The 12,850-nt window shown below is 39.8% G+C and overlaps 1 protein-coding gene across 2 annotated transcripts in view; it reads left to right on the plus strand.

Annotated features, from left to right (window-relative positions):
- Positions 1–12,850, plus strand: part of SCAF8 (SR-related CTD associated factor 8) — a 155,933-nt gene that overhangs the window by 88,379 nt on the left and 54,704 nt on the right. Inside the window, exon 21 of one of the 2 annotated variants that reach the window (XM_032185501.1) lies at positions 2,536–3,703. The exons of the other annotated variant lie outside the window; for it this stretch is intronic. The gene's annotated coding sequence lies outside the window, so the exon portion shown is untranslated. Of the gene's footprint in view, positions 1–2,535; positions 3,704–12,850 lie in introns of those variants that run through there. 2 annotated transcript variants of the gene reach the window in all.

The raw sequence follows: 12,850 nt of genomic DNA on the forward strand, positions 1-12,850 counted from the left end.
TTGTGAGACTGTGTAACTAATGTATTTCCAATGAAAGCATTGCAGTGATGTCTTTGTTTTCTAAGTGAAGGTTTCCATTGAACAAAAATCAGTTTTAGGCGGTTATGAAAGAATTCCATTATGCTTAAATTGAAAATTATTCCAAAGCGCACATAATTCATAAAACTAGCATACAGATATACAATCAGTTCTTAGCAAGACCGCATTCTCACTTGAAATCTTTTCTCCATAATGCTTTCATTTTCAAAGTGTATATAATAATTCATTGTAAAAGATTTACTAGCATTGCCTGCTTTGTTTGAACAGCACTGTATGGCAATATATTTCAGTTGTTTATATGCTCATGTGCTCTAGGGAAACTGAGCTAGAATAAATTATTATGAAGTGAGTGCATAAATGATTTGGAAATCATATGCAGGGACTAGTTCTCAATGATACACTGTTAAGTGCACTTCTGCAAATATTTTTTCTTGTTCTGGTACTATTCAGTATTCTCATTGAGGGTTTGGATGAAAGGCTAGGAGATAGGCTTAATAAATACATAAACCAAAACAAACATGTTGGAAGCAAGGCTTACAGTTGAAAATGATCTTGATAAAGTAGTGGTGTAGCCTAGAAAATATCAGCTTTCCAGCAGTTAAATTAGAACTGCAGAACTGGACAGGTAGGTAAGCACAGTCAGCTGAAAAATATACAAATGGAAAATGCCTGGCCAGGCAGCAGTTCTGCAGAAAAGACCCGTGTTGTAATGATCCCAAGCTGAACAAGCGCCAGTGATATCATGCTACTGCAAATGAGGCCAGTCTTATAGTGGGCTATATGAACAGGAGTAATAAAGCATAAAATGTAACTATTTTAATCTACTCAGTACTGATAAGGCAACGGTGCTTTACTGAGCTCCAGGAATTGCAGCTGAAGCAGGATCCAGTCCAACTAGAGAGCATTAAGGACAGGCCAATGAGCCTAGTCAAAGATCTAAAACACATGGGCCTTCAGGGGAAGACTGAAGGGTTGTTTAGTCTAGAAATGAGAAGGTGGAAGGGATACATGATAGCAGCCTTCCTATAGCAATAGGTGACTCTGAAGAGGAAGGGATTTAACTGCCATGTATGCTGTCAGAATGGGAAGGGAATAATATGCTTAAATCAATGCAAGGATGATTTAATGTAAGCATCAGGGGAAAAAAAAATAGCAGCAAGGAAAAGTGGAGCCCATGAATAGGTTGTTTAGAGGGAACTCCTGGAATCTACAGCCTTGCAGAAGTTTAAAAATAGGTCAGACAAACATCAGTGAACACAGGTCAGAGATGGATGAAGTGATCAATCAAAGTACCTGCTAGCCTTAGTCCTTTAGGGATTTCTTTGTACGTGAAAATGATGAGGCTAATAACTGTACATACAAAAAGCACTCTGGGTCTCTTCACAAAATTTCAGGGTACGTAACAAGAAAATTAATATTAGTTCTGGAATTTATTGTATGATATCTGTATTTACATTAGACTGAAGCAGTTATATTTTTTCTAAATTTGCCAATGTCAGCATTAATTTTAAATAACTAATGTCCAATGGTTTTATGAATGGTCTTTATGAAATAAATAGGTGAATACAGTCAGATTCCTGTTGCAGGACATAAAACACTTAATTGCACTAATGTGAAAGGTCAGTCTTTAGTTCAATTATAGTGAATAGAAAAAAGATGGACACCTTTTAGAGATTACCTAAGGAGTGGAAGAATCACCCTCCAAAGATACCTCTGTCTCTCTCTGTACTTATACCGTAGCAATTATATATTGCAGGAGTATGGTTAGTCTTTCTTTTTCTCAGTCTGTGATATTAAAGGTTTAGTTCCTTGTAAAACAAATGTACCTGGTCTTCATAGAGGACTATCTGGATAAAATTTAATTGTCAGGAAATCAGAGTAGCTAACCTAGTAGTCTTTTCTGAGCCTCAGTTCTGTGAAGCTCACTGAATGAGTCACTTATAAAACACTAGGAAATGGTTAATAGTTGTTATCAATACATAATTGACATGACCAATATGTCAGAGATAGTTATACACCAAATCTACATAAGACACTTATTAACCTGTTGTATTCTTTAATTCTTTAATAACCGTCTAAATCATTTATACTGTATCTTGTGTACACTGTTTGTGAAAGACTAAACAGCACTTTTAGCCAGGGAATCTTCTATAAAAGATCAACTCTTCTTTACAGACATAATATACTAATGAAGTGTACATAATATACTAAAACACTAAGTTAATGGACAATTAAAAGGAAATTAATAATACTTCTAAAATAACAGTATGTTTGATCCTCACTAATAATACAGGAACCATGTATTATGAGACATCTTTCTCCCTCAAAAGCATCCTATAGGTTACAGAGAGATGGCAAACCTCATCAGAAATCTGTAATTTATGAAAAATTGCTATTGCCTGGTAAAAAAAACAGTCTCATTTACAGGACTTTTTAGAAATTGGAATTACACTCCAAGAACCAGTGATGACTAGTTATTGTTCCTTTTGTCAACAGGCAAGATGAAGGAGGTTCTGGCAGCTTACCATGTCCCGGGCTCTGCAGAGTTAAGTGAGACGTGCGCCCATGTTCTAGCATGCATCACATCGCATCTTGGGTCTGAAGTGCCAGAAGGATCCCAGCGCTGCAGACTGAGACGGCTCTGAGCACCTCAGTACCCCGTTTCTGACAGAACCCAGGGGTGGCAAACTTACATACCAGTATTACCTGTCTGGGGCAGGTTTAATTTTATAAATTAAAACCATAAACTCTATGAGTTTCTAGACCATATTTGTGCTGTTGAGGATGATCTGCTCAAATGAACAGTTTTGCATCCATCGGAGAGACAGGTTCTTCTGCTGGACCAGAAGATGACAGCGGACTGTATATTGTACCTAATATCATTTGTAGCATCTCCTAGTGCAAATAATTGAAGAACAGGTTGCAAGAAAATCCTCTAGGGAATAAGATATGCTTTGTTTTGGTCTACAAATTTTAAGAAATGTTTTGTTTTGTTTTGTTTTGTTTTTTTAAATAACCACTTTTACATAACACTATGTGTGCAGTCTATGTGCAGCTCTTCACTGTGACTATCTGTATTCCAGAGATGATGAATTCTTTGTGAGACACCTGAACTTTTTTAGATTTGTGATGAATCCCTAAATTATGAAAGTATAATGGAAAACTAGAATGGAAAGTTTCCAGGGCTTTTATTTGAGTAGATGTCTCCAATTACTTCCTGTTAGTGTCCTGAAAGGTGAAGAAAAGGTCAGGAAGTAGAAAAAAAAAAAAAGACAAAAAAAGTTTTTTTATATATATATATATATATCCACCTATCAGAACATGTGTTGATTAAATAACCAAGGGGAGAGAAACAGCTAACTTATCTGAGCCCTCACATGAAAGGTCTGTGATTTGGGGCAGTATTTGCTCATTTTGTCTTGCAAATAGCTATAGAAAAGAAGGAATATGTATATGCCCCACCATATGTGAAAAGGACATACCTGCCATTCCTTTATTTATTTTTGCTCTTTCAAACATTAAAGTGCCAGTTATTTGGAATGCTGTAGTCTGTGGTCTCTTTAAACTTGTTTAGTGAGATCCTTTCAGCAAGAACATTCCCATGATGGTGTAACTGCATGGTGACCACAGCTTCGGGCCTGTATAATAAAGATCTAAATTCAAATTTTTGTTTCTGACCATTTTCTCTACCTCCATGTCAGATCTGCGAAGTGTATGGTTAGAATCATGCTTCTTGCTGATCACTGTTTAGAAGATTTGATGAAAACTGTTAGAGAGGAAGGTATTCATACACTTGGGCACTGTTTCTCCTTTGCATCATTATTTACATCAGGTTAAAGGGCAGAGGGATACAAAATGTTAGCAAATCAATAGTGATGCTTAAATTGAATTTGCACACAAGGCCCCAGGGCAATGAGGAGATCAGTCTCTTCACATCCTGGATTTATGGTCATTCTAAAGTACTTGACATCTGGTGTCTATTAATTAGTAAGCCTGGAAGGGTAGAGGAGGAAAAAGCTGCAGAAAAGCTGAGTCTAAGCTGGCTTTGATTTGCTGTGTGTGATATATTGTGCTGAGCATATGCACATCTGAGCATAAAAGCCAATTAGATTCTCTTTCTTTCCTCCTTATTTTCTTCTTCGAAGACAAAATTTTAAACTATAAAAATGTTCACGTAGCAACTGAGTTTGTGTGAGCAAAGACCGCACAATGCATTTCAAAAGTTAACATTGTCCTGACAAGGCTACTTTACCATGCTGCATATATATGTATGGTTTTGTCCTGCTGAAGGTATTGTTAGCTCATAGTAACTATCTGAATTTGTGTCAACAGAACAACCCTAATCTTTGAGGTTTTAGTCTGGCTTCACTGTGGCCCTGCATTTCATGTAGTCAAAAAAGGATGGCAGGGTGCTCACCACTCCTGAGCACTCTCCACAGCAGCACATTAAGTGGGGTTAGGGTCAGACAGCAGCATTTCCTGAGCAATGCAAGATGCTCTAATGCTGCTCAAAGGAGGCAGTCCTTTCTCCCCAACCTGCACAGTCACACTGCCTCCCTGCTGGTGGCACAGACAGCTGTACACCTATGAGGCTTTCTGGTCTGGTTGAAAACTGCCCTGTTTTGGAGCTTAGCTCTTGTGCTGGTTCAGACACCAGGGAGGAGGTGGGAACACCTTTTTAGCAGCAGTTCAGTTTTAGGTCAGCTCACACTGATGGAGGAACAATGCATGCCTTCAGGTATCTCTAACTTTCAGTTAACTAACCTTACAACGAAACTTTTTAGTTAAGCACATTGCTTTCTTATGGCCAAAAACATTCCTTAATTTACTGACACTGCAAAGAGAATAAAGCATGAGAAATGAATTAATTTTAGTTTTTGTTGTTGTTGTTTTTTTGTTTTTTTTTTTTTTTTTGTTTTTTGTTTTTTTTGGGGGGGGAGAAGGAGAAGTGGTTACTTATGCAACAGCTTTATTTTAAGTACAAGAAAAATACATTGCTGTGAGAGGAACACATTCTTGGCATTCAAATTATTCTGCAGAACAACACTTTTTCAGAAAAGCAGAATTGAGAGCTGTGTGCTTTAGCAATACCAGGGCAGTATAAGTCTCCCATGCTAGCATATCTTTTGCTATTGATGAGGTATATGCTCAGTATTTGGACAGCTGGACCCACCAGATCTGTAGATGCTTGAGCTTGACCATGACACCATTTGAATTTGAATGTCAAAACTAATTGCCTCAAGAGCAGGGCCTGTGTCAGAGAAATGCTTTTTTTGTCTGTGCCTACTGGGAGCTGCTGGAAGCCTGGCCACTCTATTGGGTGAACTTTTCTGACGAGATGTATGCTGCTGCCCATCTGTTAAAGGAGCAATTAAAAAACAAAACAAAATAAAACAGGCAAACCTCCTGGCACTGTGGTAAGGGCAGAGGTTGGGCTTTTTGTTCTTGGGATAAATCCCCTTTTCAAAATCTTCCACTTACTTTCCCCCAGCATCTGGACAAGCCCTTCTTTGTGAAGGGACATGAATATGGAGAGACCTACAGTGCATCCATCTCTTCTAGTCAGTTCCAAAGGAACATTTCTAAAGTCATTGTTTTCTAGCAACTTTAAGCATTTGAATTGTGGTAGCAGTGGCTTTACAAACAGCATTAGCTAACTTTGATGGGTTAGATCAATTCAATATTTGCACAGTTAGAACAAATACTTAATGTGGACGATGTGGCTTAGTAGGCAATGTGTTGGTTTCTCTGACTGCATTTGATGTCTAAATATGTAGCTCTCATACAAATAGGTTGGTCTTCAGTCATTTTCTTAGCAGACAATAATCCAGTCCAAGAATAAGAAAATCTGTTGAGGGCCCAGACCTGGAAAAAAATAGTAGACTTAGGAAAAAGTCATTTGTCCAGTGTTGTTTGGGTACTGAACATCTTAGAAACAGTTGAGTATTCAAGTCACAGCTAGGATTTTGGTGACAAAATAAGTCTCTGCAATAGCTGATCATACAAAATCTTACCTGTGACTGCAGATCTCTTCCTACTGCCGAGTCTTTGCTTTGATAGCAAGGCCTTTTACAAATATCAGTCTGCTTTAGGTTATTTTGTTACATCACTTGCTTTTGAACTGCTGTGTACACTTGCTGTTAATGATTCAGATTATTCACACAGAGAAAACCCCAACAGTTGGCTATCAAATTGTTATTTACTTGTCAGTCATTGCCTCACAAATCCCAAGTTTTTGAGAAACCACGAGCTTATCTTATGAACAATTATCATTTACTTTTTAAGTTCTCTGTTGTGACCATCATCTAGAAACGTCCAAATACTTTTCAAATATTAAATGGAGCAGTCTCACAAAAATTCCAGGTAGCATACATGTTTATTCTAATTTGTAAGTAGATAAGCCAAGTCACTGAAGGGCTAGGTAACTTCACTGATGTTTCACAAGAAGTTGCCGCACTGCAGTCAACAATACACAAAAATAATGATTACCTTGTAAAAAATACCAACCTCTTAAAAAGTTGTTAGCATCATCATTCTCACTTACTGTGGTGTTTTAATCTTACCTAAAGAGAACCTCTCAGGCAACAGCTTCATTTCACCTCAGCTTCCCCAACAGCTCCATACAGGTCTGCTCTCCATCTTGCAAGGAAGAAGCTGCATAACTCCTTATCATAGCCTTAGCTTCCTCCTGGAACATCTGTGAACAGTCATCCTTGTACTTTGGGTTGGGTCTGCTCTTGGCCAACTTCAAGGCTGTTTTCTTCTCTGGCTTGGCCGGAACCTTTCTTTCCTAATGATAAATGATGCTCTTGAGGTCATGTCTATTTTTGAAGTAGTCTTTGCTGATGAAGTCAGAAGGAGAGAGCATGCTCCTGGTTACGTTATGAAGAAAGAGAATTACAGTGACACCACTGGACTCTACACAGACACAGAATTTCTGTGGTGTGTCACTGGCCATCCATAGGTGACCAATGTGCTGCCACTCCAAGTGTTAGATACAAGTTGCAGAATTAATGAGATACTGTTGGTTGTGAGTTTATTTTCAAGATATGGTAACTGTTTTACAAAACCCCAGTGGAAGCTGAACCAATGAACATGATAAGCAGAGTGCTCAGAAAGGTCTGTAGTGAACCCATCTGGGAAAACACTCTCTATATGAAAAATTTGCACACAATTATTTAGGTAAAAGAGGAAAGGTAGCCGGGCGATATCTCAAAAACAAGCCCAGTAAGGGTTTTCCTAGCTGATGGTTACTCCTGTGGGCAGCACAGCCATCATAGTGATAATAGTCAAGAAACAGAAACTGAACTGAAGGTAGATGCATGGGCAAATGTTGACATTTTTAAACCAATGTTTAATTACAATAGTGAATTCCTAAGGAGTGCAATGGATCCACTGTCAGTGGGAATACTTAAATCAGGCTTCGTAACCATTCAAATGGTGATGACATTCTTCTGTGGGCAGAAGCCTTGTCATTGTCCTGAGGATAGTCTGCTGACCTGTGCTCTGTGAAGGATCAAAAAGGCCTCAAACCTGATCATCCAGATGACCCTGAGCTCTCTGTCAATCTAATCCCGGAAGACCTTTTACAGTTTATCACCCTACACTTACTCCAGTATTTATTTACTGTGTACACAGAAGATAATTCATGCTCAGCCTGTGGGGGAAGCTGGTAATTTGAAGCTCCAAACATCAGTGTGTGTCAGGAAAACACGAATTTCAGTTATGCTTGTGATAGTCAGCCAAACAATGACATTTTCCTTAAAACCCCAGATGTATCTGAACAATATAAAGCCCCTAAATCATATTTAGTCTCAAAGCTCCCTATTACATCCAATTAAGACAGAATATTATAAACCAAATATTTGATTCTACATCACCTACCACCTTCAGTAAAATCCTGGAAGCTGGCCAAAACCAGAGGAGACATATTGCTCATAGCCTGTTTATCCATTTGTGTACAAGATGTTTTGTTCTAAAAATAAATTAATAAAATAAATAAAAAAGCATAGAACAATAAGCAAGATCCAGATCAGATTCTTATCACATAAGTACAATCAAATATATCTATTAGTCTTGCCTTTGCTGTGACACTGAAGAGTCTAGATAATACAGATGCAGACTGTTCCAGTAATTATTCTCTCAAAACTTTTATTTGTCTTGATCCAGTGGATTTCAAGCTATTAACTTTCATGAGACCCAGAATATGATCTGCTGCTTGGTTTATTTCTGGTTTGTAACAATAGCAAATTAACAAAAGAACTGTAAAATAAAATTCATAATGTAAAAGTGAGCCTCCCAAAGATCTTAATGGTTTCCAGCAGGGAAACCCTGTCTGATGCCCCAGATACCCCAAGGTGCCCAGCAGTGAGTATATTAAACACCTGGTTAGTGCAGTTACAATGTTTCTGTGAAAAAGCTGTCCCGCACTAAATCATGCTTGGTGCTACTTGGCTGATGTGAGGTACTTGTGTGAATAGGCTCTCTGAAGAAGTCATGCCATGAGTCTACAGAGACGTGACCTGTCATTTTTGTTTGGTGAAAGGTCTCCTTTGCAAAGCAGGGGAAACAGGAACAGTTTCCAGCATAAGTAAAACCATCCCTGTGGAGTTGAACAATTATTGTCATCTGTATCTGGAAGGCATTCAAAAGAAATAAAAGGACTTTTTTTTTTTTTTTTTTTTTCCACAGACATTCGCACAAGCTCCCTGTGCTTCCCGCAGTATCAATGTAAGAGAAGGACTTGTTAGTGCTTTAGTGCAGCTTTGAAATTAGCAGCATTTCTTCACCCAGTTCTGTAGCTTGATTTCACATAGCTGATTACAAATATTGTTACAAGAACAGTGTGGAATTTACTGAGCTGTTAAGGCAGTCTCAAAAGGGAAGGTTATTCATTCCTATTCCAGCTCCATTTCTCTAGCAATTTTACAATCAACTTCTGCGGGGAATACCAGAGAAGTGATTCATCATTAACCATCCCGTCTCTTCTCCATGCCAGAATGCTAGATTTCCCAGATGTCACAGTTCATAAAATGTAGTCAGTGATGAGGCTCACTTATTTGTGCTGTTATTGTTTTTTTTTCCTATGTTTAGTTTTAGTATCTTCCAACACAGGGATAATGAAGTTTTTGCCGTATTCATAGGCATAAATTCGGGAGCTTTGGGAAAACACCAATGTATATTAGATGATGAATCAAAGCAGTCTTGGAAAGCATCCAAATCTGTGACAGAGGCAATCAGTAGGAGAACAATATATAACTGATTTGCACTGTAACACATTACTTTTCAGGTCCTGGAACCTGCTGGTATGGAATCACTTTCTAACTTCTTCTCATAAGAGCATAGATTGCTTACTGTTTTGTAGGATTTAATTGTGCTGAGAATAATGGAATGAAATCCTGAGCTTCTTGAAGTCAATGGAAAAACTTGTGCTAACTTCTCTGGGACCAAGGCATGGTTCAAGACAGTAAATATGTATCAGTGCACAGCAGAGATGCAAACTACTGCACAGAAAATCATGGTACATTGCCACATGTAGAAGCTTTTGTCTACATTGTGATGACTTTCCTGGGTAACCAAATTTTCCATGAGCCAGTGAAGGCACAGAAAGTCAGGAGAAAAGCCCAGCCCCCTGTTATCAGAGATACCCACGTCGTGACAGCCTGTTCAACAACATACATTTTTATTTTTATTTTTTCCTAGTTAAGTCAATGGCAATGAATTAGTCATAAATATTGAAGGCTATCAACAACTGAACTGAACATCTTAAATAAGTTTCCAGCAGTTCCAGGGGCACACTAGGCTTCCAGACCATACAAGAGCTCTCTTGTTCCTAGGATTCCTGGTCTTTAGCCAAGAGCAAGGACAAATAATAGAAACAAATGAAGACCAGTTGAAAGATGAAGCCTTTTTAGTGGTGGTAACACCTCAAATGATAAATGCAACCATTCAGGTTTAGAAAGGCACCTTCCAAGTCAAAATAACATATTTATGGTTACGTGTTTACAACCAAAGCTCAGTTCTTCCTCTAGTCCTAGTTGTGTTTCTATTTGTACGCAGGGAAGCTTACACCATGCACTGAGTCATGGTCATGAAGCAAAGTTGATGTCAGTGACCAGTTTTGCTTCATTTAAAACATAATAAGCATTGCTGATCCTGGAAATTTTGGTCACTGTTTCATGGCAATGCTGTATATGTCCTTTCAGGCCAATTGCCCGCAGCAGAGCCAGTGTGAGTGTGTGGCCACCTTTGATCTCTCGATGCTCACTCCTAGCAAAACAGCTGCTGTGTTCCAGAGTAATTGGGGTGGAACAGCCCAGGTCCGGGCTCCAGAAGCACAGCAAAATGTTCTAACATGGACAGCTACCAAACTGCAACAGCTGAGACACGTGGGTCATGCAACTTTCAAATTCAGATGAATAGGGTCTTGTAATAAAACTTATCTTCAGTCTTATGCTTTTCTGGTTATAAAACTATATCAAACATTAGAATCTTTTAAATTTCTTTTACTACTACATGCTCAATTCCATATCATTCCAGTATTCCCATCTTCATTCCTACAAAGCCTAGGTTGTTGGGAGCCACTTCGTGTTTACGTCAGAACATCTTTTCAAGTATCACATGTGCTCCTAGTACATATTTTCCCCAATGGCAGCTTTATGCTCCTATGGGCGAGGACTGCCACTTACATGGGTTTACAAGCAATACTGTGCCATGTTTTGGTACTTTTCATCAGTGAGGTCTTCCCAGGGTAGCAAATGCCCCTGTTTGGGAACAGGGTGATGGGGGGGACCTTCGTGCAGCACATGCCACCAGGGGCCGGGGCAGATCCCCCCAGTCTCAGGAGCAGGCTCACACCCTGTGGGTCTTGCCAAGCATTAAGGGGCTGAAGCAGAATAGGAGAGCTGGGCTGCTGCTGCTGCAGGCTCCAAACGGGAGGGATCTTTGGCAGCATTCCTGGGTCTCTGCATGAAGGCTAACAGGAGCCAATTACTGTAGCTAAATGAAATTATATATTCAGTTGAAGTTTAGACAAGACAGAGTAACTGATTGCAGTCCTTGGGAGACTTGAACAAAAACACCTCTCAGAAGGGCTCTTACTCAAAAGCAAGGGTTGTCTGCCCAAGTACATTTTTCTTTTGGCTGATGTAAATCTACTGCATTTTTGCTTTGCACTGCTATATATATATATATATTTTATTCTTGCAGAATCAAAGTGACAAGAGTTGTTTCACTTTTATTTTTTCTCTCCTTTCCTTTCCTTTCCTTTCCTTTCCTTTCCTTTCCTTTCCTTTCCTTTCCTTTCCTTTCCTTTCCTTTCCTTTCCTTTCCTTTCCTTTCCTTTCCTTTCCTTTCCTTTCCTTTCCTTTCCTTTCCTTTCCTTTCCTTTCCTTTCCTTTCCTTTCCTTTCCTTTCCTTTCCTTTCCTTTCCTTTCCTTTCCTTTCCTTTCCTTTCCTTTCCTTTCCTTTCCTTTCCTTTCCTTTCCTTTCCTTTCCTTTCTCCCCTCTCCCCACGCGGGGCTGTCGCAGCCCGGGCCGTTCTTCCCCGCAGCCGCCACGCGAGGGAGCCCCCGGCCGCCCGGCAGCCGGCGTGGCCCCGCGGCCGCGGGCTGGAGCTGCCGGTCTCGGTCTCGGTCCTTCTGCCTGGCAGAGCCGTGCTTTCTTTTTTTATTAACTGACAGCGGTGGATGTGGCTAAATTAGAAGCAGCAATGATCTCAGGCTGAGAGAACGGGCTAAAAAGGTCCAAAGAGGTTAAAACCCCTGCACATCATCACTGGGCCGCGTGTGAGCTGGGGTCCCTTTAAAAAAGAAATCCCACTTGAAACTATTTCAAACAAAAGGGTTGCAAGGAAAAATATATATAATCTGGGGGGAGGGGCGGGGGTTAATTGTCTTTGTGTTTCAGAGGGTTGGGGTGTACACAGTTTAACTTTTTGATGGGCAGCTTTACTATTTTTGTTATACAGTCACTTCAAATCACCATTTCCCCCATTATTTAAGGAAGCTTTTCAGCCAGCAACAGACAAGGAAAAAAAATTAAAAAAAAAAAAATAAACAGAAAAATGTCATTTTGAGTCTGGCTATAGACTTTACAGCCTGTTGTATCATTACTTCCATGGGGAATTACATATTCTCCTGCAACGACCACTCTCAGTTTTATTGCAGGAATTTTCTACATTCCTCAGGATTTAGCTGCAGTTGAGCCCATTTGCAGGCTGCCCATCTGAAAGCAAACACCCACACAGATCTCTGCACATTGAAGCCATAGCTGGGGATTAGAGGCTAACTAAGAGAAGAGCTTTTATGTGTGGGCAATGGTGCATTCACTTTCTGCTTGAACCAACCTGTGTACTTGGCCATGGAGTTGGCTTGATATAGAGGCCAAGCCAAGCAACAGGTAAGGTAGCTCCCAGCCATACACAGGTGCAGTCAGCCAGCAGCCAGACCCAACACGAGAGCTTGCTGGTGTGAGCAGAACTGAGATGGTGCTTGCTGCCAAGACAACTCACCCCAATCAAAGCTGGGCACCAACACAGCTTCTACCATATCCATTAGTTCTGAGCAGCATGGTCAGCACTGACTTGGCATTGTGCTGTGAAGATGTAGCTTGACGGAAGGTCCTGTTTTCACCATGGATCTTCATGTGGCAAGAAATAGTAATATAACTGGCAAGTAAAGAGTTGAAATGACCTTTGGGGCTGTTTGTAAAGGAAGACTGAGACAAAGTGCAAAGTTGAATGCCTCACCCATGAGCTCTCTGGGATGCCACAAAATGATGCAGTGGTTGCAGAGCACAAGAACACTTAGAG

This window comes from Aythya fuligula, chromosome 3, assembly GCF_009819795.1.
Source record: "Aythya fuligula isolate bAytFul2 chromosome 3, bAytFul2.pri, whole genome shotgun sequence".
In the NCBI taxonomy this organism is placed as follows: Eukaryota; Metazoa; Chordata; class Aves; order Anseriformes; family Anatidae; genus Aythya; species Aythya fuligula.